The sequence below is a fragment of the Arachis hypogaea genome, chromosome 11 (assembly GCF_003086295.3).
Source record: "Arachis hypogaea cultivar Tifrunner chromosome 11, arahy.Tifrunner.gnm2.J5K5, whole genome shotgun sequence".
NCBI lineage: Eukaryota > Viridiplantae > Streptophyta > Magnoliopsida > Fabales > Fabaceae > Arachis > Arachis hypogaea.
The window spans coordinates 53,128,465-53,135,605 of NC_092046.1; the positions used below are offsets into that span (position 1 = coordinate 53,128,465).

The 7,141-nt window shown below is 40.8% G+C and overlaps 1 non-coding gene across 1 annotated transcript; it reads right to left on the reverse strand.

Moving 5' to 3' along the window:
• Nucleotides 1-588: 588 nt before the first annotated feature.
• LOC112725615 (small nucleolar RNA R71) lies at nucleotides 589-696 on the reverse strand. The gene has a single exon (XR_003164712.1). It is a non-coding gene; the product is annotated as a small nucleolar RNA R71 (small nucleolar RNA).
• Between the last annotated feature and the right edge of the window lie 6,445 nt (nucleotides 697-7,141).

The window sequence follows — 7,141 nt, forward strand, 5'->3', positions numbered from 1 at the left end:
TGACATAGAGGATTCCCATTCTCTCTTTGTTCTCTTCTTTTTCATATGAGCAGGAACAAGGATAAGGACATTCTTGTTAAAGCTGATCCTGAACCTGAAAGAACTCTGAAGAGGAAGCTAAGAGAAGCTAAAGCACAACACTCCGGAGAGGACCTTACTGAAAATTTCAAAAAAGAAGCAGACATGGCAGCCGAACCCAACAACAATGGTGGAGATGCAAGAAAGATGCTTGGTGACTTTACTGCACCAACTTCCAACTTCTATGGAAGAAATATCTCAATTCCTGCAATTGGAGCAAACAACTTTGAGCTTAAGCCTCAATTAGTTTCTCTAATACAACAGAATTACAAGTTTCATGGACTTCCATTGGAAGATCCTCATCAGTTCTTAGCTGAATTCTTGTAAATATGTGACACTGTTAAGACCAATGGGGTTAATCCCGAGGTCTACAGACTTCTGCTTTTCCCCTTTGCTGTAAGAGACAGAGCTAGGATGTGGTTGGACTCACAACCTAAAGAAAGTCTGAACTCTTGGGAAAAGTTGGTTAATGTTTTCTTGGCCAAATTTTTTCCACCTCAAAGGATAAGCAAGCTTAGAGTAGAAATCCAAATCTTCAGACAGAAGGAAGATGAATCCCTCTATGAAGCTTGAAAAAGATACAAGCAATTGATCAAAAGCTATCCTTCTGACATGCTTTCAGAATGGAGCATCTTAGGTATATTCTATGATGGTCTGTCTGAATTGTCCAAGATGTCATTGGACCACTCTGCTGGTGGATCTCTTCATCTGAAGAAAACACCTGCAGAAGCCCAGGAACTTATTGAAATGGTTGCAAATAACTAGTTCATGTATACTTCTGAAAGAAATCCTGTGAATAATGGGATGACTCAGAAGAAAGGAGTTCTTGAGATTAATACTCTGAATGCCATATTGGCTCAGAATAAAATATTGACTCAGCAAGTCAATATGATTTCTCAGAATCTGACTGGAATGCAAGCTGCATTCGGCAGTACTAAAGAAGCCTCCTCTGAAGGAGAAACTTATAACCCTGAGAATCCTGCAATGGAAGAGGTGAATTACATGGGAGAATCCTATGGAAACACCTATATTCCTTCATGGAGAAATCATCCAAATTTCTCATGGAAGGATCAGCAGAAGCCTAATTAAGGCTTCAATAATAATAATGGTGGGAGAATTCGGTTTGACAATAGCAAACCTTTTCCATCATCGTCTCAGCAACAGACAGAGAATTCTAGGCAGAGCCTCTCTGACTTAGCAACCATAGTCTCTGATCTATCTAAGACCACTCTCAGTTTCATGACTGAAACAAGGTCCTCCATAAAAAATTTGGAGGCACAAGTGGATCAGCTGAGCAAAAGAGTTATCGAAATTCCTTTTAGTACTCTCCCAAGCAATACAGAAGAGAATCCAAAGAGAGAGTGCAAGGCCACCAATATATCCAAAGTGGCCGAACCTATAGAGGAACCAAAGGAATCTGAGACTCATATAGAGACCATAGAGATTCCATGGAACTTAATACTGCAGTTCATGAGCTCTGATGAAGATTCTTCCTCTGATGAGGATGAAGATCTTGTTGAAGAGCAAGTTGCTCGGTATCTAGTAGTAATCATGAAGCTAAATGCCAAGTTATTTGGTAATGAGACTTGGAAGGATGAACCTCCATTGCTCATCAATGAACTGAATGCCTTGGCTCAGCAGAAATTACCTCAGAAGAAATCGGATCCCAGAAGGTTCTTAATACCTTGTACCATAGGCACCATGACCTTTGAGAAGGCTCTATGTGACCTGGGGTCAGGTATAAACCTCATGCCACTCTCTGTAATGGAGAAACTAGGGATCTTTGAGGTACAAGCTACAAGAATCTTATTGGAGATGGCAGACAAATCAATGAAACAGGCTTATGGACGTGTAGAGGATGTCTTAGTAAAGGTTGAAGGCCTTTGTATCCCTGCTGACTTCATAATCCTAGACACTGGGAAGGATGAGGGTGAATGCATCATCCTTGGAAGGCCCTTCCTAGCCACAGCAAGAGCTATGATTGATGTGGACAAAGGAGAGTTAGTCCTGCAACTGAATGAGGACTACCTTGTGTTTAAGGCTTAAGGATCTTCCTCTATAACCATGGAGAAGAAGCATGAAAAGCTTCATCCAATTCTCTCTATACAGAGTCAAGCAGAGCCCCCACGTTTAAACTCTAAGTTTGGTGTTAGGAGGCCACAATCATGCTCTGAGTATCTGTGAAGCTCTGTAAGAGCTTACTATCAAGCTATTGACATTAAAGAAGCGCTTATTGGGAGGCAACCCAATCTTATTTATCTATGTTAATTACTTTTTCATTTTATTTTCCACTGTTAGTTTATGTTTTCTTTAGGTTGATGATCACGTGGAGTCACAAAAATAGCTACAGAATTAAAGCGGAATCAAAAATAGCATCAAAAATAGCACACCCTGGAGGACAGGCTTACTGGCGTTTAAACGCCAGTAAGGATAGCAGAATGGGCGTTTAACACCCAGTCTGGCATCATTCTGGGCGTTAAACGCCAGAATTGGTAGTCAGACTGGCGTTTAATGCCAGAAAAGGGTGTCTAGCTGGCGTTAAACGCCAGAACGGGAAGCAGAGCTGGCGTTAAATGCCAGAAATGGCACACAAAGGGCGTTTAAATGCCAGAAAGGTGCAAGGACTAGAATTCCTTGACACCTCAGGATCTGTGAACTCCACAGGATCCCCACCTACCCCAACTCACTCTCTCTCCTTTTTACACCTTTCCATAACACTCTTCCCCAAAATAACCTCCACCAATCACCTCCATTTCTCCTCCAAAACCAAAAGGCAAGGGCAAAAAGCCAATAACCCTTTAAACTAAAAGGAAAGGGTAAAAAGGATCCAAGACTTTGAGAATTAATGGATAGGAGGGCCCAAAGGAATAAAATCCTAGCCTAAGCGGCTAAATCAAGCTGTCCCTAACCATGTGCTTGTAGCATGAAGGTGTCAAGTGAAAAGCTTGAGACTGAGCGGTTAAAGTCGTGGTCCAAAGCAAAAAGAGTGTGCTTAAGAACTCTGGGCACCTCTAACTGGGGACTCTAGCAAAACTGAGTCACAATCTGAAAAGGTTCACCCAGTTATGTGTCTGTGGCATTTATGTATCCGGTGGTAATACTGGAAAACAAAATGCTTAGGGTCACGGACAAGACTCATAAAGTAGCTGTATTCAAGCATCAACATACTAAACTAGAAGAGTCAATAACATTATCTGTATTTCTGAGTTCCTAAAGAGGCCAATCATTCTAAACTTCAGAGGATAAAGTGAGATGCCAAAACTATTCAGAAGCAAAAAGCTACTAGTCCCGCTCATCTAATTAGAACTAAGCTTCATTGATATTTTGAAATTTATTGTACTTTCTCTTCTTTTTATCTTATTTTGTTTTTGGTTGCTTGGGGACAAGCAACAATTTAAGTTTGGTGTTGTGATGAGCGGATAATTTATACGCTTTTTGGCATTGTTTTTAGGTAGTTTTTAATATGTTTTAGTTACTTTTTATTATATTTTTATTAGTTTTTATGCAAAAATTACATTTCTAGACTTTACTATGAGTTTGTGTATTTTTATGTAATTTCAGGTATTTTCTGGCTGAAATTGAGGGACCTGAGCAAAAACTGATTCAAAGGCTGAGAAAGGACTGCAAATGCTGTTGGATTCTGACCCTCCTGCACTCGAAGTGGATTTTCTGGAGCTACAGAAGCCCAGTTCGCGCGCTCTGAATTGCGTTGGAAAGTAGACATCTTGGGCTTTCCAGCAATGTATAATAGTCCATATTTTGCCCAAGATTTGATGGCCCAAATTGGCGTTTAAACGCCAGCCAGAGACTCTTTTCTGGCGTAAATCACCAGAACTGGCACCAGAACTAGAGTTAAACGCCCAAACTGGCATTCAAGCTGGCGTTTAACTCTAGAAATGGCCTATGCACGTGTAAAGCTCAATGCTCAGCCCAAGCACACACCAAGTGGGCCCCAGAAGTGGATTTCTGCACTATTTGCACTTAGTTACTCAATTTCAGTAATCCTTAGTAACTAGTTTAGTATAAATACTAGTCTTTCCTATTGTATAGAGGAATTTTAGGAGCTTATGCTATTTTTCACATTTGGAAGGCTGGCCATTCGGCCATGCCTAGAACATTTTTCCTAATTGTTTTTTATTTACAATTCACATTAATTCTCTTTTTTCCATCATGGACCAAAGTAGAAATGAACAGTCTAGAAGGACTCTGGGGTCATGTGCTAACCCCATTACTGCTGCATATGGGAGTAGTATCTGTATACCTCCTATCAGAGCAAGCAGTTTTGAGCTAAATCCTCAGCTCATTGTCATGGTGCAGCAAAATTTCCAGTATTTTGGTCTTCCACAGGAAGAACCTACTGAGTTTCTGGTACAGTTCTTACAAATTGCTGACACAGTACATGACAAGGAAGTAGATCAGGATGTCTACAGATTATTACTATTTCCATTTGCTGTAAAAGATCAAGCTAAGAGGTGGTTAAACAACCAACCCACAACAAGCATAAGAACATGGAAACAGTTATCAGACAAATTCTTGAATCAATATTTCCCTCCAAAAAGGATGACACAGCTAAGGCTGGACATCCAAGGCTTTAAAAAAGAGGATAGTGAATCCCTTTATAACTCCTGGGAGAGGTACAGAGGGATGCTAAGGAAATGCCCCTCTGAAATATTTTCAGAGTGGGTGCAGTTAGACATCTTCTACTACGGGCTTATAGAAAAAGCGCAAATATCTCTAGATCACTCAGCTGGTGGATCTATACACATGAGAAAGACAATTGAAGAGGCTCAAGAGCTCATTGATACAGTTGCTAGAAATCAGCATCTATACTTAAGCAGTGAGTCCTCTGGTGCACGAAATTGTGATCTCCAGGCTCGAACAAATCCTGGTAATGGCTCCAAAGCTTGGTGCTCTGATCTTAATTCATAATTGTCACAACTTCGATACAACTAACCAGCAAGTGCACTGGGTCGTCCAAGTAATACCTTACGTGAGTAAGGGTCGAATCCCACGGAGATTGTTGGTATGAAGCAAGCTATGGTCACCTTGTAAATCTCAGTCAGGCAGATATAAAGTGATAATGGTGTTTTCGAATTTAATATAATAAGATAGGGATAGAAATACTTATGTAAATCATTGGTAGGAATTTCAGATAAGCGAATGGAGATGCTTTTCGTTCCTCTGAACCTCTGCTTTCCTGCTATCTTCATCCAATCAGTCTTACTCCTTTCCATGGCTGGCTTTATGTGATACATCACCACCGTCAATGGCTACTTTCGGTCATCTCTCGGGAAAATGATCCAATGCCCTGTCACGGCACGGCTAATCGTCTGGAGGCATCACCCTTGTCAATGGCTTCATCTTATCCTCTCAGTGAATAATATGCTCACGCACCCTGTCACGGCACGGCTATTCATCTGTCGGTTCTCGATCATGCTGGAATAGGATTTACTATCCTTTTGCGTCTGTCACTAACGCCCTGCAATCGCGAGTTAGGAGCTCGTCACAGTCATTCAATCATTGAATCCTACTCGGAATACCACGGACAAGGTTTAGACTTTCCGGATTCTCTTGAATGCCGCCATCATTCTAGCTTACGCCACGAAGATTCTGGTTAGGAGATCTAACAGATATTCATTCTAGCTTAATTCATGTAGAACAGAAGTGTTTGTCAGGCACGCGTTCATAGGGGAGGAGGATGATGAGCGTCACACATAATCATCACCTTCATCACGTTCTTGGGTGCGAATGGATATCTTAGAAGCGAAATAAGAAGAATTGAATAGAAAACAGTAGTACTTTGCATTAATCTTTGAGGAACAGCAGAGCTCCACACCTTAATCTATGGAGTGTAGAAACTCTACCGTTAAAAATACATAAGTGAAAGGTCCAGGCATGGCCGAGAGGCCAGCCCCTCTGATCTAAGAACCAGGCATCCAAAGATTCCAAATAAAATAGTAAGAGGTCCTATTTATAATAAACTAGCTACTAGGGTTTACATGAGTAAGTATTTGATGTATAAATCCACTTCCGGGGCCCACTTGGTGTGTGTTTGGGCTGAGCTTAAGTGTTGCACGTGCAGAGGCCATTTGTGGAGTTGAACGCCAGTTTTTGTGCCAGTTTGGGCGTTCAACTCTGGTTTTGGATCCTTTTCTGGCGCTGGACGCCAGATTTGGGTAGAAAGCTAGCGTTGAACGCCCGTTTATGTCGTCAATTCTTGGCCAAAGTATGGACTATTATATATTGATGGAAAGCCCTAGATGTCTACTTTCCAACGCAATTGGAAGCGCGCCATTTCGAGTTCTGTAGCTCCAGAAAATCCACTTTGAGTGTAGGGAGGTCAGAATCCAACAGCATCAGCAGTCCTTTTTCAACCTCTGAATCTGATTTCTGCTCAAGTCCCTCAATTTCAGCCAGAAAATACCTGAAATCACAGAAAAACACACAAACTCATAGTAAAGTCCAGAAATGTGAATTTAACACAAAATCTATTAAAAACATCCCTAAAAGTAACTAGATCCTACTAAAAACATACTAAAAACAATGTCAAAAAGCGTATAAATTATCCGCTCATCACAACACCAAACTTAAATTGTTGCTTGTCCCTAAGCAACTGAAAATCAAAATAGGATAAAAAGAATAGAATATACTATAAATTCCAAACTATCAATGAAACAGAGCTTCGATCATATGAGCGGGACTTATATCTTTTTGCCTCTTTAATAGTTTTGGCATCTCACTTTATCCATTGAGGTTCAGAATGATTGGCATCTATAGGAACTTCAGATTTCGAATAGTATTATTGACTCTCTTAGTTCAGTATGATGATTCTTGAACACAGCTTCTTTATGAGTCTTGGCCGTGGCCCTAAGCACTTTGTTTTCCAGTATTACCACCGGATACATAAATGCCACAGACACATAATTGGGTGAACCTTTTCAGATTGTGACTCAGCTTTGCTAAAGTCCCCAATTAGAGGTGTCCAGGGTTCTTAAGCACACTCTTTTTTTGCTTTGGACCTTGACTTTAACCGCTCAGTCTCAAGTTTTCACTTGACACCTAC